At 33.1% G+C, this 21,092-nt stretch overlaps 22 non-coding genes across 22 annotated transcripts; all 22 read right to left on the minus strand.

The window, feature by feature from the left end:
• Nucleotides 1-522: 522 nt before the first annotated feature.
• On the minus strand, nucleotides 523-738 carry LOC146729176 (small nucleolar RNA U3). The gene has a single exon (XR_014928596.1). It is a non-coding gene; the product is annotated as a small nucleolar RNA U3 (small nucleolar RNA).
• A 738-nt stretch (nucleotides 739-1,476) lies between these two features.
• Nucleotides 1,477-1,692, minus strand: LOC146729177 (small nucleolar RNA U3). Its single transcript, XR_014928576.1, has one exon. It is a non-coding gene; the product is annotated as a small nucleolar RNA U3 (small nucleolar RNA).
• A 725-nt stretch (nucleotides 1,693-2,417) lies between these two features.
• LOC146729178 (small nucleolar RNA U3) lies at nucleotides 2,418-2,634 on the minus strand. Its single transcript, XR_014928598.1, has one exon. It is a non-coding gene; the product is annotated as a small nucleolar RNA U3 (small nucleolar RNA).
• A 737-nt stretch (nucleotides 2,635-3,371) lies between these two features.
• Nucleotides 3,372-3,587, minus strand: LOC144343635 (small nucleolar RNA U3). Its single transcript, XR_013419010.2, has one exon. It is a non-coding gene; the product is annotated as a small nucleolar RNA U3 (small nucleolar RNA).
• A 737-nt stretch (nucleotides 3,588-4,324) lies between these two features.
• LOC144343613 (small nucleolar RNA U3) lies at nucleotides 4,325-4,540 on the minus strand. Its single transcript, XR_013418991.2, has one exon. It is a non-coding gene; the product is annotated as a small nucleolar RNA U3 (small nucleolar RNA).
• Nucleotides 4,541-5,280: 740 nt separating this feature from the next.
• LOC146729179 (small nucleolar RNA U3) lies at nucleotides 5,281-5,496 on the minus strand. Its single transcript, XR_014928590.1, has one exon. It is a non-coding gene; the product is annotated as a small nucleolar RNA U3 (small nucleolar RNA).
• A 739-nt stretch (nucleotides 5,497-6,235) lies between these two features.
• Nucleotides 6,236-6,451, minus strand: LOC146729180 (small nucleolar RNA U3). The gene has a single exon (XR_014928567.1). It is a non-coding gene; the product is annotated as a small nucleolar RNA U3 (small nucleolar RNA).
• Nucleotides 6,452-7,191: 740 nt separating this feature from the next.
• On the minus strand, nucleotides 7,192-7,407 carry LOC144343636 (small nucleolar RNA U3). Its single transcript, XR_013419020.2, has one exon. It is a non-coding gene; the product is annotated as a small nucleolar RNA U3 (small nucleolar RNA).
• Nucleotides 7,408-8,147: 740 nt separating this feature from the next.
• LOC144343618 (small nucleolar RNA U3) lies at nucleotides 8,148-8,363 on the minus strand. Its single transcript, XR_013418996.2, has one exon. It is a non-coding gene; the product is annotated as a small nucleolar RNA U3 (small nucleolar RNA).
• A 742-nt stretch (nucleotides 8,364-9,105) lies between these two features.
• LOC144343637 (small nucleolar RNA U3) lies at nucleotides 9,106-9,321 on the minus strand. Its single transcript, XR_013419012.2, has one exon. It is a non-coding gene; the product is annotated as a small nucleolar RNA U3 (small nucleolar RNA).
• Nucleotides 9,322-10,060: 739 nt separating this feature from the next.
• LOC144343616 (small nucleolar RNA U3) lies at nucleotides 10,061-10,276 on the minus strand. The gene has a single exon (XR_013418994.2). It is a non-coding gene; the product is annotated as a small nucleolar RNA U3 (small nucleolar RNA).
• Nucleotides 10,277-11,017: 741 nt separating this feature from the next.
• Nucleotides 11,018-11,233, minus strand: LOC144343643 (small nucleolar RNA U3). Its single transcript, XR_013419018.2, has one exon. It is a non-coding gene; the product is annotated as a small nucleolar RNA U3 (small nucleolar RNA).
• A 738-nt stretch (nucleotides 11,234-11,971) lies between these two features.
• LOC146729181 (small nucleolar RNA U3) lies at nucleotides 11,972-12,187 on the minus strand. The gene has a single exon (XR_014928586.1). It is a non-coding gene; the product is annotated as a small nucleolar RNA U3 (small nucleolar RNA).
• Nucleotides 12,188-12,926: 739 nt separating this feature from the next.
• LOC144364102 (small nucleolar RNA U3) lies at nucleotides 12,927-13,142 on the minus strand. Its single transcript, XR_013422834.2, has one exon. It is a non-coding gene; the product is annotated as a small nucleolar RNA U3 (small nucleolar RNA).
• A 739-nt stretch (nucleotides 13,143-13,881) lies between these two features.
• Nucleotides 13,882-14,098, minus strand: LOC144364107 (small nucleolar RNA U3). The gene has a single exon (XR_013422838.2). It is a non-coding gene; the product is annotated as a small nucleolar RNA U3 (small nucleolar RNA).
• Nucleotides 14,099-14,835: 737 nt separating this feature from the next.
• On the minus strand, nucleotides 14,836-15,051 carry LOC144364108 (small nucleolar RNA U3). The gene has a single exon (XR_013422839.2). It is a non-coding gene; the product is annotated as a small nucleolar RNA U3 (small nucleolar RNA).
• Nucleotides 15,052-15,746: 695 nt separating this feature from the next.
• On the minus strand, nucleotides 15,747-15,962 carry LOC144364096 (small nucleolar RNA U3). The gene has a single exon (XR_013422829.2). It is a non-coding gene; the product is annotated as a small nucleolar RNA U3 (small nucleolar RNA).
• A 738-nt stretch (nucleotides 15,963-16,700) lies between these two features.
• On the minus strand, nucleotides 16,701-16,916 carry LOC144364100 (small nucleolar RNA U3). Its single transcript, XR_013422832.2, has one exon. It is a non-coding gene; the product is annotated as a small nucleolar RNA U3 (small nucleolar RNA).
• Nucleotides 16,917-17,660: 744 nt separating this feature from the next.
• Nucleotides 17,661-17,876, minus strand: LOC144364101 (small nucleolar RNA U3). Its single transcript, XR_013422833.2, has one exon. It is a non-coding gene; the product is annotated as a small nucleolar RNA U3 (small nucleolar RNA).
• Nucleotides 17,877-18,612: 736 nt separating this feature from the next.
• Nucleotides 18,613-18,828, minus strand: LOC144364106 (small nucleolar RNA U3). Its single transcript, XR_013422837.2, has one exon. It is a non-coding gene; the product is annotated as a small nucleolar RNA U3 (small nucleolar RNA).
• A 737-nt stretch (nucleotides 18,829-19,565) lies between these two features.
• LOC144364109 (small nucleolar RNA U3) lies at nucleotides 19,566-19,781 on the minus strand. Its single transcript, XR_013422840.2, has one exon. It is a non-coding gene; the product is annotated as a small nucleolar RNA U3 (small nucleolar RNA).
• A 737-nt stretch (nucleotides 19,782-20,518) lies between these two features.
• Nucleotides 20,519-20,734, minus strand: LOC144364104 (small nucleolar RNA U3). The gene has a single exon (XR_013422836.2). It is a non-coding gene; the product is annotated as a small nucleolar RNA U3 (small nucleolar RNA).
• Between the last annotated feature and the right edge of the window lie 358 nt (nucleotides 20,735-21,092).

A 21,092-nucleotide genomic window follows, 5' to 3' on the forward strand; every position in this document is an offset into this window, starting at 1 on the left:
ACAATTAGGATTATGTTTTCTCCCTCTCACTGAATACGATTTAAATTATTGACGTGAAACACCAGGAGAAAGTGTTCGAATATAATGCCACAGTTTTTGGTCTGAGAAGTCACCGACGAAAAGTGTGACGTTATATCCGACGCCCAAGCCTTTTGAGTAAGTGTTTCCTAATCATAACAGGAATAAAAACTCTAAAATTGAAAAATTTTAAAATGGGTAAATTACAAATACGTGTTAGCTTTCATAAATAGCAAACGATGAATCGTACGCTTTAAGATTTTCTCATGAATAATTATCGCGAATATAAATAATAAGGTATCAGAAGTATAATTTCTGTGTCAAGAGGTATTGAATAATTAATGAAAAATTACAAAACAACCAAACCCTAAAACCAACTCTAACCTAAACCCCAAAACTCCGGCCAAAATAGGATTAACAGTGCCCCTCCAGATTAATCACACACAATAGAATAGTATGACATTATGATGGTGGTTTATTTTGATTTAACAAAAAAAAAGGGAAACCACTCTGAATGTGTTCACTTCATCCATGGACAATTGCTTGGAATGGAACGTTCATCAATGACCAATACCAGTTGCAATAGAAACAACAATATAGGTCGTTTTCACGCTCAGAAGAAAACACTGTAACTCATCATTATGGTTTGCGTTTCTCGTCACTTTTCAGTGATGGAATCGTGATACATACTATAGAAATAATCCCTAAAAGTATGATTTTACTGGATACACATCTTAAGGAATATTATATCCAAGTATTTACAACAATCTGAACACGGTTTTGACCACTGCATCATGTGGCATATTTAATTACATATCCGAATCGTAATGTTTGAATAATTTCTGACAATAATTTACATTTGCCAATATACAATGTTCGATGTATATTATTTTAATTAGATGTACATTTTGATTTCGGATATACAATTAGGATTATGTTTTCACCCTCTCACTGAATACGATTTTAATTATTGACGTGAAACACCACGAGAAAGTGTTCGAATATAATGCCACAGTTTTTGGTCTGAGAAGTCTCCGACGAAAAGTGTGACGTTATATCCGATACCTAGGCCTTTTGAGTGAGTGTTTCCTAATCATAACAGGAATAAAAACTCTAAAATTGAAAAAATCAATAAGGGGAAAATTACAAGTGCACAATGCTAAATACGTGTTAGTTTTCATAAATAGCAAACAATGAATCGTACGCTTTAAGATTTTCTCATGAATAATTATCGAGAATATAAATAATAAGGTATCAGAAGTATAATTTCTGTGTCACGAGGTATTGAATAATTCATGAAAAATTACAAAACAACCAAACCCTAAAAGCAACTCTAACCTAAACCCCAAAACTCCGGCCAAAATAGGATTATAAGTGCCCCTCCAGATTAATCACACACAATAGAATAGTATGACATTATGATGGTGGTTTATTTTGATTTAACTGAAAAAAAGGCAAACCACTCTGAATGTGTTCACTTCCTCCATGGACAATTGCTTGGAATGGAACGTTCATCAATGACCAACTTCAGTTGCAATAGAAACAACAATATAGGTCGTTTTCACGCTCAGAAGAGAACACTGTAACTCATCATTACGGTTTGCGTTTATCGTCACTTTTCAGTGATGGAATCGTGATACATACTATAGAAATGATCCCTAAAAGTATGATCTTACTGGATACACATCTTAAGGAATATTATATACAAGTATTTACAACAATCTGAACATGGTTTTGACCACTGCATCATGTGGCATATTTAATCACAATTGCCAATCGTAATGTTTGAATAATTTCTGACAATAATTTACATTTGCCAATATACAATGTTCGATAGAGTATATTATTATAATTAAATATACATTTGATTTCGAAAATACAATTAGGATTATGTTTTCTCCCTCTCACTGAATACGATTTAAATTATTGTCGTGAAACACCAGGAGAAAGTGTTCGAATATAATGCCACAGTTTTTGGTCTGAGAAGTCACCGACGAAAAGTGTGACGTTATATCCGACGCCCAAGCCTTTTGAGTAAGTGTTTCCTAATCATAACAGGAATAAAAACTCTAAAATTGAAAAATTTTAAAATGGGTAAATTACAAATACGTGTTAGCTTTCATAAATAGCAAACGATGAATCGTACGCTTTAAGATTTTCTCATGAATAATTATCGCGAATATAAATAATAAGGTATCAGAAGTATAATTTCTGTGTCAAGAGGTATTGAATAATTAATGAAAAATTACAAAACAACCAAACCCTAAAACCAACTCTAACCTAAACCCCAAAACTCCGGCCAAAATAGGATTAAAAGTGCCCCTCCAGATTAATCACACACAATAGAATAGTATGACATTATGATGGTGGTTTATTTTGATTTAACAAAAAAAAGGGAAACCACTCTGAATGTGTTCACTTCATCCATGGACAATTGCTTGGAATGGAACGTTCATCAATGACCAATACCAGTTGCAATAGAAACAACAATATAGGTCGTTTTCACGCTCAGAAGAGAACACTGTAACTCATCATTATGGTTTGCGTTTCTCGTCACTTTTCAGTGATGGAATCGTGATACATACTATAGAAATAATCCCTTAAAAGTATGATTTTACTGGATACACATCTTAAGGAATATTATATCCAAGTATTTACAACAATCTGAACACGGTTTTGACCACTGCGTCATGTGGCATATTTAATTACATATCCGAATCGTAATGTTTGAATAATTTCTGACAATAATTTACATTTGCCAATATACAATGTTCGATGTATATTATTTTAATTAGATGTACATTTTGATTTCGGATATACAATTAGGATTATGTTTTCACCCTCTCACTGAATACGATTTTAATTATTGACGTGAAACACCACGAGAAAGTGTTCGAATATAATGCCACAGTTTTTGGTCTGAGAAGTCTCCGACGAAAAGTGTGACGTTATATCCGATACCTAGGCCTTTTGAGTGAGTGTTTCCTAATCATAACAGGAATAAAAACTCTAAAATTGAAAAAATCAATAAGGGGAAAATTACAAGTGCACAATGCTAAATACGTGTTAGTTTTCATAAATAGCAAACAATGAATCGTACGCTTTAAGATTTTCTCATGAATAATTATCGAGAATATAAATAATAAGGTATCAGAAGTATAATTTCTGTGTCACGAGGTATTGAATAATTCATGAAAAATTACAAAACAACCAAACCCTAAAAGCAACTCTAACCTAAACCCCAAAACTCCGGCCAAAATAGGATTATAAGTGCCCCTCCAGATTAATCACACACAATAGAATAGTATGACATTATGATGGTGGTTTATTTTGATTTAACAAAAAAAAGGGAAACCACTCTGAATGTGTTCACTTCCTCCATGGACAATTGCTTGGAATGGAACGTTCATCAATGACCAATACCAGTTGCAATAGAAACAACAATATAGGTCGTTTTCACGCTCAGAAGAGAACACTGTAACTCATCATTATGGTTTGCGTTTCTCGTCACTTTTCAGTGATGGAATCGTGATACATACTATAGAAATGATCCCTAAAAGTGTGATCTTACTGGATACACATCTTAAGGAATATTATATCCAAGTATTTACAACAATGTGAACACCGTTTTGACCACTGCATCATGTGGCATATTTAATTACATATCCGAATCGTAATGTTTGAATAATTTCTGACAATAATTTACATTTTCCAATATACAATGTTCGATGTATATTATTATAATTAGATGTACATTTGATTTCGGATATACAATTAGGATTATGTTTTCACCCTCTCACTGAATACGATTTAAATTATTGACGTGAAACACCACGAGAAAGTGTTCGAATATAATGCCACAGTTTTTGGTCTGAGAAGTCTCCGACGAAAAGTGTGACGTTATATCCGATACCTAGGGCTTTTGAGTGAGTGTTTCCTAATCATAACAGGAATAAAAACTCTAAAATTGAAAAAATCAATAAGGGGAAAATTACAAGTGCACAATGCTAAATACGTGTTAGCTTTCATAAATAGCAAACGATGAATCGTACGCTTTAAGATTTTCTCATGAATAATTATCGAGAATATAAATAATAAGGTATCAGAAGTATAATTTCTGTGTCACGAGGTATTGAATAATTCATGAAAAATTACAAAACAACCAAACCCTAAAAGCAACTCTAACCTAAACCCCAAACCTCCGGCCAAAATAGGATTATAAGTGCCCCTCCAGATTAATCACACACAATAGAATAGTATGACATTATGATGGTGGTTTATTTTGATTTAACAGAAAAAAAGGGAAACCACTCTGAATGTGTTCACTTCCTCCATGGACAATTGCTTGGAAAGGAACGTTCATCAATGACCAACATCAGTTGCAATAGAAACAACAATATAGGTCGTTTTCACGCTCAGAAGAGAACATTGTAACTCATCATTATGGTTTGCGTTTCTCGTCACTTTTCAGTGATGGAATCGTGATACATACTATAGAAATGATCCCTAAAAGTAGGATCTTACTGAATACACATCTTAAGGAATATTATATCCAAGTATTTACAACAATCTGAACATGGTTTTGACCACTGCATCGTGTGGCATATTTAATCACATATCCGAATCGTAATGTTTGAATAATTTCTGACAATAATTTACATTTGCCAATATACAATGTTCGATGTATATTATTATAATTAGATATACATTTGATTTCGGATATACAATTAGGATTATGTTTTCACCCTCTCACTGAATACGATTTAAATGATCGACGTGAAACACCACGAGAAAGTGTTCGAATATAATGCCACAGTTTTTGGTCTGAGAAGTCTCCGACGAAAAGTGTGACGTTATATCCGATACCCAAGCCTTTTGAGTGAGTGTTTCCTAATCATACCAGGAATAAAAACTCTAAAACTGAAAAAAAATCAATAATGGGAAAATTACAAGTGCACAATGCTAAATACGTGTTAGCTTTCATAAATAGCAAACGATGAATCGTACGCTTTAAGATTTTCTCATGAATAATTATCGCGAATATAAATAATAAAGTATCAGAAGTATAATTTCTGTGTCAAGAGGTATTGAATAATTCATGAAAAATTACAAAACAACCAAACCCTAAAACCAACTCTAACCTAAAACCCCAAAACTCCGGCCAAAATAGGATTATAAGTGCCCCTCCAGATTAATCACACACAATAGAATAGTATGACATTATGATGGTGGTTTATTTTGATTTAACAGAAAAAAAGGGAAACCACTCTGAATGTGTTCACTTCCTCCATGGACAATTGCTTGGAATGGAACGTTCATCAATGACCAACATCAGTTGCAATAGAAACAACAATATAGGTCGTTCTCACGCTCAGAAGAGAACATTGTAACTCATCATTATGGTTTGCGTTTCTCGTCACTTTTCAGTGATGGAATCGTGATACATACTATAGAAATGATCCCTAAAAGTGTGATCTTACTGGATACACATCTTAAGGAATATTATATCCAAGTATTTACAACAATCTGAACACGGTTTTGACCACTGCATCATGTGGCATATTTAATTACATATCCGAATCGTAATGTTTGAATAATTTCTGACAATAATTTACATTTGCCAATATACAATGTTCGATGTATATTATTTTAATTAGATGTACATTTGATTTCGGATATATACAATTAGGATTATGTTTTCACCCTCTCACTGAATACGATTTAAATTATTGACGTGAAACACCACGAGAAAGTGTTCGAATATAATGCCATAGTTTTTGGTCTGAGAAGTCTCCGACGAAAAGTGTGACGTTATATCCGATACCCAAGCCTTTTGAATGAGTGTTTCCTAATCATAACAGGATAAAAAACTCTAAAATTGAAAAAATAAATAATGGGAAAATTACAAGTGCACAATGCTTAATACGTGTTAGCTTTCATAAATAGCAAACGATGAATCGTACGCTTTAAGATTTTCTCATGAATAATTATCGCGAATATAAATAATAAAGTATCAGAAGTATAATTTCTGTGTCAAGAGGTATTGCATAACTCATGAAAAATTACAAAACAACCAAACCCTAAAACCAACTATAACCTGAACTTCAAAACTCCGGCCAAAATAGGATTATAAGTGCCCCTCCAGATTAATCACACACAATAGAATAGTATGACATTATGATGGTGGTTTATTTTGATTTAACAGAAAAACAGGGAAACCACTCTGAATGTGTTCACTTCCTCCATGGACAATTGCTTGGAATGGAACGTTCATCAATGACCAACATCAGTTGCAATAGAAACAACAATATAGGTCGTTTTCACGCTCAGAAGAGAACATTGTAACTCATCATTATGGTTTGCGTTTCTCGTCACTTTTCAGTGACGGAATCGTGATACATACTATAGAAATGATCCCTAAAAGTATGATCTTACTGGATACACATCTTAAGGAATATTATATCCAAGTATTTACAACAATCTGAACACGGTTTTGACCACTGCATCATGTGGCATATTTAATTACATATCCGAATCGTAATGTTTGAATAATTTCTGACAATAATTTACATTTGCCAATATACAATGTTCGATGTATATTATTTTAATTAGATGTATAATTGATTTCGGATATATACAATTAGGATTATGTTTTCACCCTCTCACTGAATACGATTTAAATTATTGACGTGAAACACCACGAGAAAGTGTTCGAATATAATGCCATAGTTTTTGCTCTGAGAAGTCTCCGACGAAAAGTGTGACGTTATATCCGATACCCAAGCCTTTTGAGTGAGTGTTTCCTAATCATAACAGGAATAAAAACTCTAAAATTGAAAAAAATAAATAATGGGAAAATTACAAGTGCACAATGCTAAATACGTGTTAGCTTTCATAAATAGCAAACGATGAATCGTACGCTTTAAGATTTTCTCATGAATAATTATCGCGAATATAAATAATAAAGTATCAGAAGTATAATTTCTGTGTCAAGAGGTATTGAATAATTCATGAAAAATTACAAAACAACCAAACCCTAAAACCAACTCTAGCCTGAACCCCAAAACTCCGGCCAAAATAGGATTATAAGTGCCCCTCCAGATTAATCACACACAATAGAATAGTATGACATTATGATGATGGTTTATTTTGATTTAACAGAAAAAAAGGGAAACCACTCTGAATGTGTTCACTTCCTCCATGGACAATGGCTTGGAATGGAACGTTCATCAATGACCAACATCAGTTGCAATAGAAACAACAATATAGGTCGTTTTCACGCTCAGAAGAGAACACTGTAACTCATCATTATGGTTTCCGTTTCTCGTCACTTTTCAGTGATGGACTCGTGATACATACTATAGAAATGATCCCTAAAAGTATGATCTTACTGAATACACATCTTAAGGAATATTATATCCAAGTATTTACAACAATCTGAACATGGTTTTGACCACTGCATCGTGTGGCATATTTAATCACATATCCGAATCGTAATGTTTGAATAATTTCTGACAATAATTTACATTTGCCAATATACAATGTTCGATGTATATTATTATAATTAGATATACATTTGATTTCGGATATACAATTAGGATTATGTTTTCACCCTCTCACTGAATACGATTTAAATGATTGACGTGAAACACCACGAGAAAGTGTTCGAATATAATGCCACAGTTTTTGGTCTGAGAAGTCTCCGACGAAAAGTGTGACGTTATATCCGATACCCAAGCCTTTTGAGTGAGTGTTTCTTAATCATACCAGGAATAAAAACTCTAAAACTGAAAAAAAAATCAATTATGGGAAAATTACAAGTGCACAATGCTAAATACGTGTTAGCTTTCATAAATAGCAAACGATGAATCGTACGCTTTAAGATTTTCTCATGAATAATTATCGCGAATATAAATAATAGGGTATCAGAAGTATAATTTCTGTGTCAAGAGGTATTGAATAATTCATGAAAAATTACAAAACAACCAAACCCTAAAACCAACTCTAACCTAAACCTCAAAACTCCGGCCAAAATAGGATTAAAAGTGCCCCTCCAGATTAATCACACACAATAGAATAGTATGACATTATGATGGTGGTTTATTTTGATTTAACAGAAAAAAAGGGAAACCACTCTGAATGTGTTCACTTCCTCCATGGACAATTGCTTGGAATGGAACGTTCATCAATGACCAACATCAGTTGCAATAGAAACAACAATATAGGTCGTTTTCACGCTCAGAAGAGAACATTGTAACTCATCATTATGGTTTGCGTTTCTCGTCACTTTTCAGTGACGGAATCGTGATACATACTATAGAAATGATCCCTAAAAGTATGATCTTACTGGATACACATCTTAAGGAATATTATATCCAAGTATTTACAACAATCTGAACACGGTTTTGACCACTGCATCATATGGCATATTTAATTACATATCCGAATCGTAATGTTTGAATAATTTCTGACAATAATTTACATTTGCCAATATACAATGTTCGATGTATATTATTTTAATTAGATGTACATTTGATTTCGGATATATACAATTAGGATTATGTTTTCACCCTCTCACTGAATACGATTTAAATGATCGACGTGAAACACCACGAGAAAGTGTTCGAATATAATGCCACAGTTTTTGGTCTGAGAAGTCTCCGACGAAAAGTGTGACGTTATATCCGATACCCAAGCCTTTTGAGTGAGTGTTTCCTAATCATACCAGGAATAAAAACTCTAAAACTGAAAAAAAATCAATAATGGGAAAATTACAAGTGCACAATGCTAAATACGTGTTAGCTTTCATAAATAGCAAACGATGAATCGTACGCTTTAAGATTTTCTCATGAATAATTATCGCGAATATAAATAATAAAGTATCAGAAGTATAATTTCTGTGTCAAGAGGTATTGAATAATTCATGAAAAATTACAAAACAACCAAACCCTAAAACCAACTCTAACCTAAAACCCCAAAACTCCGGCCAAAATAGGATTATAAGTGCCCCTCCAGATTAATCACACACAATAGAATAGTATGACATTATGATGGTGGTTTATTTTGATTTAACAGAAAAAAAGGGAAACCACTCTGAATGTGTTCACTTCCTCCATGGACAATTGCTTGGAATGGAACGTTCATCAATGACCAACATCAGTTGCAATAGAAACAACAATATAGGTCGTTCTCACGCTCAGAAGAGAACATTGTAACTCATCATTATGGTTTGCGTTTCTCGTCACTTTTCAGTGATGGAATCGTGATACATACTATAGAAATGATCCCTAAAAGTGTGATCTTACTGGATACACATCTTAAGGAATATTATATCCAAGTATTTACAACAATCTGAACACGGTTTTGACCACTGCATCATGTGGCATATTTAATTACATATCCGAATCGTAATGTTTGAATAATTTCTGACAATAATTTACATTTGCCAATATACAATGTTCGATGTATATTATTTTAATTAGATGTACATTTGATTTCGGATATATACAATTAGGATTATGTTTTCACCCTCTCACTGAATACGATTTAAATTATTGACGTGAAACACCACGAGAAAGTGTTCGAATATAATGCCATAGTTTTTGGTCTGAGAAGTCTCCGACGAAAAGTGTGACGTTATATCCGATACCCAAGCCTTTTGAATGAGTGTTTCCTAATCATAACAGGATAAAAAACTCTAAAATTGAAAAAATAAATAATGGGAAAATTACAAGTGCACAATGCTAAATACGTGTTAGCTTTCATAAATAGCAAACGATGAATCGTACGCTTTAAGATTTTCTCATGAATAATTATCGCGAATATAAATAATAAAGTATCAGAAGTATAATTTCTGTGTCAAGAGGTATTGCATAATTCATGAAAAATTACAAAACAACCAAACCCTAAAACCAACTCTAGCCTGAACCCCAAAACTCCGGCCAAAATAGGATTATAAGTGCCCCTCCAGATTAATCACACACAATAGAATAGTATGACATTATGATGATGGTTTATTTTGATTTAACAGAAAAAAAGGGAAACCACTCTGAATGTGTTCACTTCCTCCATGGACAATGGCTTGGAATGGAACGTTCATCAATGACCAACATCAGTTGCAATAGAAACAACAATATAGGTCGTTTTCACGCTCAGAAGAGAACACTGTAACTCATCATTATGGTTTGCGTTTCTCGTCACTTTTCAGTGATGGACTCGTGATACATACTATAGAAATGATCCCTAAAAGTATGATCTTACTGAATACACATCTTAAGGAATATTATATCCAAGTATTTACAACAATCTGAACATGGTTTTGACCACTGCATCGTGTGGCATATTTAATCACATATCCGAATCGTAATGTTTGAATAATTTCTGACAATAATTTACATTTGCCAATATACAATGTTCGATGTATATTATTATAATTAGATATACATTTGATTTCGGATATACAATTAGGATTATGTTTTCACCCTCTCACTGAATACGATTTAAATGATTGACGTGAAACACCACGAGAAAGTGTTCGAATATAATGCCACAGTTTTTGGTCTGAGAAGTCTCCGACGAAAAGTGTGACGTTATATCCGATACCCAAGCCTTTTGAGTGAGTGTTTCTTAATCATACCAGGAATAAAAACTCTAAAACTGAAAAAAAAAATCAATAATGGGAAAATTACAAGTGCACAATGCTAAATACGTGTTAGCTTTCATAAATAGCAAACGATGAATCGTACGCTTTAAGATTTTCTCATGAATAATTATCGCGAATATAAATAATAGGGTATCAGAAGTATAATTTCTGTGTCAAGAGGTATTGAATAATTCATGAAAAATTACAAAACAACCAAACCCTAAAACCAACTCTAACCTAAACCTCAAAACTCCGGCCAAAATAGGATTAAAAGTGCCCCTCCAGATTAATCACACACAATAGAATAGTATGACATTATGATGGTGGTTTATTTTGATTTAACAGAAAAAAAGGGAAACCACTCTGAATGTGTTCACTTCCTCCATGGACAATTGCTTGGAATGGAACGTTCATCAATGACCAACATCAGTTGCAATAGAAACAACAATATAGGTCGTTTTCACGCTCAGAAGAGAACATTGTAACTCATCATTATGGTTTGCGTTTCTCGTCACTTTTCAGTGACGGAATCGTGATACATACTATAGAAATGATCCCTAAAAGTATGATCTTACTGGATACACATCTTAAGGAATATTATATCCAAGTATTTACAACAATCTGAACACGGTTTTGACCACTGCATCATATGGCATATTTAATTACATATCCGAATCGTAATGTTTGAATAATTTCTGACAATAATTTACATTTGCCAATATACAATGTTCGATGTATATTATTTTAATTAGATGTACATTTGATTTCGGATATATACAATTAGGATTATGTTTTCACCCTCTCACTGAATACGATTTAAATTATTGACGTGAAACACCACGAGAAAGTGTTCGAATATAATGCCATAGTTTTTGGTCTGAGAAGTCTCCGACGAAAAGTGTGACGTTATATCCGCTACCCAAGCCTTTTGAGTGAGTGTTTCCTAATCATAACAGGAATAAAAACTCTAAAATTGAAAAAATAAATAATGGGAAAATTACAAGTGCACAATGCTAAATACGTGTTAGCTTTCATAAATAGCAAACGATGAATCGTACGCTTTAAGATTTTCTCATGAATAATTATCGCCAATATAAATAATAAAGTATCAGAAGTATAATTTCTGTGTCAAGATGTATTGAATAATTCATGAAAAATTACAAAACAACCAAACCCTAAAACCAACTCTAGCCTGAACCCCAAAACTCCGGCCAAAATAGGATTATAAGTGCCCCTCCAGATTAATCACACACAATAGAATAGTATGACATTATGATGGTGGTTTATTTTGATTTAACAGAAAAAAGGGAAACCACTCTGAATGTGTTCACTTCCTCCATGGACAATTGCTTGGAATGGAACGTTCATCAATGACCAACATCAGTTGCAATAGAAACAACAATATAGGTCGTTTTCAAGCTCAGAAGAGAACATTGTAACTCATCATTATGGTTTGCGTTTCTCGTCACTTTTCAGTGACGGAATCGTGATACATACTATAGAAATGATTCCTAAAAGTATGATCTTACTGGATACACATCTTAAGGAATATTATATCCAAGTATTTACAACAATCTGAACACGGTTTTGACCACTGCATCATGTGGCATATTTAATTACATATCCGAATCGTAATGTTTGAATAATTTCTGACAATAATTTACAATTGCCAATATACAATGTTCGATGTATATTATTTTAATTAGATGTACATTTGATTTCGGATATATACAATTAGGATTATGTTTTCACCCTCTCACTGAATACGATTTAAATTATTGACGTGAAACACCACGAGAAAGTGTTCGAATATAATGCCATAGTTTTTGGTCTGAGAAGTCTCCGACGAAAAGTGTGACGTTATATCCGATACCCAAGCCTTTTGAGTGAGTGTTTCCTAATCATAACAGGAATAAAAACTCTAAAATTGAAAAAATAAATAATGGGAAAATTACAAGTGCACAATGCTAAATACGTGTTAGCTTTCATAAATAGCAAACGATGAATCGTACGCTTTAAGATTTTCTCATGAATAATTATCGCCAATATAAATAATAAAGTATCAGAAGTATAATTTCTGTGTCAAGACGTATTGAATAATTCATGAAAAATTACAAAACAACCAAACCCTAAAACCAACTCTAGCCTGAACCCCAAAACTCCGGCCAAAATAGGATTATAAGTGCCCCTCCAGATTAATCACACACAATAGAATAGTATGACATTATGATGATGGTTTATTTTGATTTAACAGAAAAAAAGGGAAACCACTCTGAATGTGTTCACTTCCTCCATGGACAATTGCTTGGAATGGAACGTTCATCAATAACCAACATCAGTTGCAATAGAAACAACAATATAGGTCGTTTTCACGCTCAGAAGAGAACACTGTAACTCATCATTATGGTTTGCGTTTCTCGTCACTTTTCAGTGATGGAATCGTGATACATACTATAGAAGTGATCCCTAAAAGTATGATCTTGCTGAATACACATCTTAAGGAATATTATATCCAAGTATTTACAACAATCTGAACATGGTTTTGACCACTGCATCGTGTGGCATATTTAATCACATAACCGAATCGTAATGTTTGAATAATTTCTGACAATAATTTACATTTGCCAATATACAATGTTCGATGTATATTATTATAATTAGATATACATTTGATTTCGGATATACAATTAGGATTATGTTTTAACCCTCTCACTGAATACGATTTAAATGATTGACGTGAAACACCACGAGAAAGTGTTCGAATATAATGCCACAGTTTTTGGTCTGAGAAGTCTCCGACGAAAAGTGTGACGTTATATCCGATACCCAAGCCTTTTGAGTGAGTGTTTCTTAATCATACCAGGAATAAAAACTCTAAAACTGAAAAAAAATCAATAATGGGAAAATTACAAGTGCACAATGCTAAATACGTGTTAGCTTTCATAAATAGCAAACGATGAATCGTACGCTTTAAGATTTTCTCATGAATAATTATCGCGAATATAAATAATAAAGTATCAGAAGTATAATTTCTGTGTCAAGAGGTATTGAATAATTCATGAAAAATTACAAAACAACCAAACCCTAAAACCAACTCTAACCTAAAACCCCAAAACTCCGGCCAAAATAGGATTAAATGTGCCCCTCCAGATTAATTACACACAATAGAATAGTATGACATTATGATGGTGGTTTATTTTGATTTAACAGAAAAAAGGGAAACCACTCTGAATGTGTTCACTTCCTCCATGGACAATTTGCTTGGAATGGAACGTTCATCAATGACCAACATCAGTTGCAATAGAAACAACAATATAGGTCGTTTTCACGCTCAGAAGAGAACATTGTAACTCATCATTATGGTTTGCGTTTCTCGTCACTTTTCAGTGATGGAATCGTGATACATACTATAGAAATGATCCCTAAAAGTGTGATCTTACTGGATACACATCTTAAGGAATATTATATCCAAGTATTTACAACAATCTGAACACGGTTTTGACCACTGCATCATGTGGCATATTTAATTACATATCCGAATCGTAATGTTTGAATAATTTCTGACAATAATTTACATTTGCCAATATACAATGTTCGATGTATATTACTATAATTAAATATACATTTGATTTCGGATATACAAATAGGATTATGTTTTCACCCTCTCACTGAATAAGATTTAAATTATTGACGTGAAACACCACGAGAAAGTGTTCAAATATAATGCCATAGTTTTTGGTCTGAGAAGTCTCCGACGAAAAGTGTGACGTTATATCCGATACCCAAGCCTTTTGAGTGAGTGTTTCCTAATCATACGAGGAATAAAAACTCTAAAATTGAAAAAATCAATAATGGGAAAATTACAAGTGCACAGTGCTAAATACGTGTTAGCTTTCATAAATAGCAAACGATGAATCGTACGCTTTAAGATTTTCTCATGAATAATTATCGCGAATATAAATAATAAAGTATCAGAAGTATAATTTCTGTGTCAAGAGGTATTGAATAATTCATGAAAAATTACAAAACAACCAAACTCTAAAACCAACTCTAACCTAAACCCCAAAACTCCGGCCAAAATAGGATTATAAGTGCCCCTCCAGATTAATCACACACAATAGAATAGTATGACATTATGATGGTGGTTTATTTTGATTTAACAGAGAAAAAGGGAAACCACTCTGAATGTGTTCACTTCCTCCATGGACAATTGCTTGGAATGGAACGTTCATCAATGACCAACATCAGTTGCAATAGAAACAACAATATAGGTCGTTTTCACGCTCAGAAGAGAACACTGTAACTCATCATTATGGTTTGCGTTTCTCGTCACTTTTCAGTGATGGAATCGTGATACATACTATAGAAATGATCCCTAAAAGTATGATCTTACTGAACACACATCTTAAGGAATATTATATCCAAGTATTTACAACAATCTGAACATGGTTTTGACCGCTGCATCGTGTGGCATATTTAATCACATATCCGAATCGTAATGTTTGAATAATTTCTGACAATAATTTACATTTTCCAATATACAATGTTCGATGTATATTATTATAATTAGATATACATTTGATTTCGGATATACAATTAGGATTATGTTTTCACCCTCTCACTGAATACGATTTAAATGATTGACGTGAAACACCACGAGAAAGTGTTCGAATACAATGCCACAGTTTTTGGTCTGAGAAGTCTCCGACGAAAAGTGTGACGTTACCAGGAATAAAAACTCTAAAACTGAAAAAAATCAATAATGGGAAAATTACAAGTGCACAATGCTAAATACGTGTTAGCTTTCATAAATAGCAAACGATGAATCGTACGCTTTAAGATTTTCTCATGAATAATTATCGCGAATATAAATAATAAAGTAACAGAAGTATAATTTCTGTGTCAAGATGTATTGAATAATTCATGAAAAATTACAAAACAAACAAACCCTAAAACCAACTCTAGCCTGAACCCCAAAACTCCGGCCAAAATAGGATTAAAAGTGCCCCTCCAGATTAATCACACACAATAGAATAGTATGACATTATGATGATGGTTTATTTTGATTTAACAGAAAAAAAGGGAAACCACTCTGAATGTGTTCACCTCCTCCATGGACAATTGCTTGGAATGGAACGTTCATCAATGACCAACATCAGTTGCAATAGAAACAACAATATCGGCCGTTTTCACGCTCAGAAGAGAACACTGTAACTCATCATTATGGTTTGCGTTTCTCGTCACTTTTCAGTGATGGAATCGTGATACATACTATAGAAATGATCCCTAAAAGTATGATCTTACTGAATACACATCTTAAGGAATATTATATCCAAGTATTTACAACAATCTGAACATGGTTTTGACCACTGCATCGTGTGGCATATTTAATTACATATCCGAATCGTAATGTTTGAATAATTTCTGACAATAATTTACATTTGCCAATATACAATGTTCGATGTATATTATTATAATTAAATATACATTTGATTTCGGATATACAAATAGGATTATGTTTTCACCCTCTCACTGAATACGATTTAAATGATTGATGTGAAACACCACGAGAAAATGTTCGAATATAATGCCACAGTTTTTGGTCTGAGAAGTCTCCGACGAAAAGTGTGACGTTATATCCGATACCCAAGCCCTTTGAGTGAGTGTTTCTTAATCATACCAGGAATAAAATCTCTAAAACTGAAAAAAATCAATAATGGGAAAATTACAAGTGCACAATGCTAAATACGTGTTAGCTTTCATAAATAGCAAACGATGAATCGTACGCTTTAAGATTTTCTCATGAATAATTATCGCGAATATAAATAATAAAGTAACAGAAGTATAATTTCTGTGTCAAGAGGTATTGAATAATTCATGAAAAATTACAAAACAAACAAACCCTAAAACCAACTCTAGCCTGAACCCCAAAACTCCGGCCAAAATAGGATTAAAAGTGTCCCTCCAGATTAATCACACACAACAGAATAGTATGACATTACGATGGTGGTTTATTTTGAATTAACAGAAAATAAGGGAAACCACTCTGAATGTGTTCACTTCCTCCATGGACAATTGCTTGGAATGGAACGTTCATCAATGACCAAAATAAGTTGCAATAGAATCAACAATATATGTCGTTTTCACGCTCAGAAGAGAACACTGTAACTCATCATTATGAATTGCGTTTCTCGTCACTTTTCAGTGATGGAATCGTGATACATACTATAGAAATGATCCCTAAAAGTATGATCTTTCTCGATACACATCTTAAGGAATAATATATCCAAGTATTTACAACAATCTGAACACGGTTTTGACCACTGCATCATGTGGCATATTTAATCACATATCCGAATCGTAATGTTTGAATAATTTCTGACAATAATTTACATTTGCCAATATACAATGTTCGATGTATATTATTTTAATTAGATGTACATTTGATTTCGGATATATACAATTAGGATTATGTTTTCACCCTCTCACTGAATACGATTTAAATGATTGACGTGAAACACCACGAGAAAGTGTTCGAATATAATGCCACAGTTTTTGGTCTGAGAAGTCTCCGACGAAAAGTGTGACGTTATATCCGATACCCAAGCCTTTTGAGTGAGTGTTTCTTAATCATACCAGGAATAAAAACTCTAAAACTGAAAAAAAAAATCAATAATGGGAAAATTACAAGTGCACAATGCTAAATACGTGTTAGCTTTCATAAATAGCAAACGATGAATCGTACGCTTTAAGATTTTCTCATGAATAATTATCGCGAATATAAATAATAAGGTATCAGAAGTATAGTTTCTGTGTCAAGAGGTATTGAATAATTCATGAAAAATTATAAAACAACCAAACCCTAAAACCAACTCTAACCTAAACCCCCAAAACTCCGGCCAAAATAGGATTATAAGTGCCCCTCTAGATTAATCACAAACACAAGAATAGTAATACATTTTGATGGTGGTTTATTTTGATTTAACAGAAAAAAAGGGAAACCACTCTGAATGTGTTCACTTCCTCCAAGGACAATTACTTGGAATGGAACGTTCATCAATGACCAAAATCAGTTGCAATAGAAACAGCAATACAGGTCGTTTTCACGCTCAGAAGAGAACACTGTAACACATCATTATGGTTTCCGTTTCTCGTCACTTTTCAATGATGGAATCGTGATACATACTATAGAAATGGTCCCTAAAAGTATGATCTTACTGGATACACATCTTAAGGAATATTATATCCAAGTATTTACAACAATCTGAACACTGTTTTGACCACTGCATCATGTGGCATATTTAATCACATATCCGAATCGTAATGTTTGAATAATTTCTGACAATAATTTACATTTGCCAATATACAATGTTCGATGTATATTATTATAATTAGATATACATTTGATTTCGGATATACAATTAGGATTATGTTTTCACCCTCTCACTAAATACGATTTAAATTATTGACGTGAAACACCACGAGAAATTGTTCGAATATAATGCCACAGTTTTTGGTCTGAGACATCTCCGACAAAAAGTGTGACGTTATATCCGATACCCAAGCCTTTTGAGTGAGTGTTTCCTAATCATACCAGGAATAGAAACTCTAAAACTGAAAAAATCAAAAATGGGAAAATTACAAGTGCACAATGCTAAATACATGTTGGCTTTCAAAAATAGCAAACGATGAATCGTACGCTTTAAGATTTTCTCATGAATAATTATCGCGAATATAAATAATAAGGTATCCGAAGTATAATTTCTGTGTCAAGAGGTATTGAATAATTCATGAAAAATTACAAAACAACCAAACCCTCAAACCAACTCTAACCTAAACCCCAAAACTCCGGCCAAAATAGGATTATAAGTGCCCCTCTAGATTAATCACACACACAAGAATAGTAATACATTTTGATGGTGGTTTATTTTGATTTAACATAAAAAAGGGAAACCACTCTGAATGTGTTCACTTCCTCCATGGACAATTACTTGGAATGGAACGTTCATCAATGACCAAAATCAGTTGCAATAGAAACAACAATATAGGTCGTTTTCACGCTCAGAAGAGAACACTGTAACTCATCATTATGGTTTGCGTTTCTCGTCACTGATCAGTGATGGAATCGTGATACATACTATAGAAATGATCCCTAAAAGTATGATCTTACTGGATACACATCTTAAGGAATATTATATCCAAGTATTTACAACAATCTGAACACTGTTTTGACCAATGCATCATGTGGCATATTTAATCACATATCCGAATCGTAATGTTTGAATAATTTCTGACAATAATTTACATTTGCCAATATACAATGTTGGATGTATATTATTATAATTAGATATACATTTGATTTCGGATATACAATTAGGATTATGTTTTCACCTTCTCACTAAATACGATTTAAATTATTGACGTGAAACACCACGAGAAAGTGTTCGAATATAATGCCACCGTTTTTGGTCTGAGAAGTCTCCGACGAAAAGTGTGACGTTATATCCGATACCCAAGCCTTTTGAGTGAGTGTTTCCTAATCATACCAGAAATAAAAACTCTAAAATTGAAAAAATCAATAATGGGAAAATTACAAGTGCACAATGCTAAATACGTGTTAGCTTTCATAAATAGTAAACTATGAATCGTACGCGTTAAGATGTTCTCATGAATAATTATCGCGAATATAAATAATAAGGTATCAGAAGTATAATTTCTGTGTCAAGAGGTATTGAATAATTCATGAAAAATTACAAAACAACCAAACCCTAAAACCAACTCTAACCTAAACTCCAAAACGCCGGCAAAAATAAGATTATAAGTGCCCCTCCAGATTAAGCACGCACGCACGAATAGTAATGACATTATGATGGTGGTTTATTTTGATTTAACAGAAAAAAGGGAAACCACTCTGAATGTGTTCACTTCCTCCATGGACAATTACTTGGAATGGAACGTTCATCAATGACCAAAATCAGTTGCAATAGAAACAACAATATAGGTCGTTTTCACGCTCAGAAGAGAACACTGTAACTCATCATTATGGTTTGCGTTTCTCGTCACTTTTCAGTGATGGAATCGTGATACATACTATAGAAATGATCCCTAAAAGTATGATCTTACTGGATACACATCTTAAGGAATATTATATCCAAGTATTTACAACAATCTGAACACGGTTTTGACCACTGCATCATGTGGCATATTTAATTACATATCCGAATCGTAATGTTTGAATAATTTCTGACAATAATTTACATTTGCCAATATACAATGATCGATGTATATTATTATAATTAGATATACATTTGATTTCGGATATACAATTTGGATTATGTTTTCACCCTCCCACTGAATACGATTTAAATTATTGACGTGAAACACCACGAGAAAGTGTTCGAATATAATGTCACAGTTTTTGGTCTGAGAAGTCTCCTACAAAAAGTGTGACGTTATAACCGATACCCAAGCCTTTTGAGTGAGTGTTTCCTAATCATACCAGGAATAGAAACTCTAAAACTGAAAAAATCAAAAATGGGAAAATTACAAGTGCACAATGCTAAATACATGTTGGCTTTCAAAAATAGCAAACGATGAATCGTACGCTTTAAGATTTTCTCATGAATAATTATCGCGAATATAAATAATAAGGTATCCGAAGTATAATTTCTGTGTCAAGAGGTATTGAATAATTCATGAAAAATTACAAAACAACCAAACCCTAAAACCAACTCTAACCTAAACCCCAAAACTCCGGCCAAAATAGGATTATAAGTGCCCCTCTAGATTAATCACACACACAAGAATAGTAATACATTTTGATGGTGGTTTATTTTGATTTAACAGAAAAAAAGGGAAACCACTCTGAATGTGTTCACTTCCTCCAAGGACAATTACTTGGAATGGAACGTTCATCAATGACCAAAATCAGTTGCAATAGAAACAGCAATACAGGTCGTTTTCACGCTCAGAAGAGAACACTGTAACACATCATTATGGTTTCCGTTTCTCGTCACTTTTCAATGATGGAATCGTGATACATACTATAGAAATGGTCCCTAAAAGTATGATCTTACTGGATACACATCTTAAGGAATATTATATCCAAGTATTTACAACAATCTGAACACTGTTTTGACCACTGCATCATGTGGCATATTTAATCACATATCCGAATCGTAATGTTTGAATAATTTCTGACAATAATTTACATTTGCCAATATACAATGTTCGATGTATATTATTATAATTAGATATACATTTGATTTCGGATATACAATTAGGATTATGTTTTCACCCTCTCACTAAATACGATTTAAATTATTGACGTGAAACACCACGAGAAATTGTTCGAATATAATGCCACAGTTTTTGGTCTGAGACATCTCCGACAAAAAGTGTGACGTTATATCCGATACCCAAGCCTTTTGAG

This window comes from Saccoglossus kowalevskii, chromosome 22, assembly GCF_978046115.1.
Source record: "Saccoglossus kowalevskii chromosome 22, keSacKowa6.1, whole genome shotgun sequence".
Lineage (NCBI taxonomy): Eukaryota > Metazoa > Hemichordata > Enteropneusta > Harrimaniidae > Saccoglossus > Saccoglossus kowalevskii.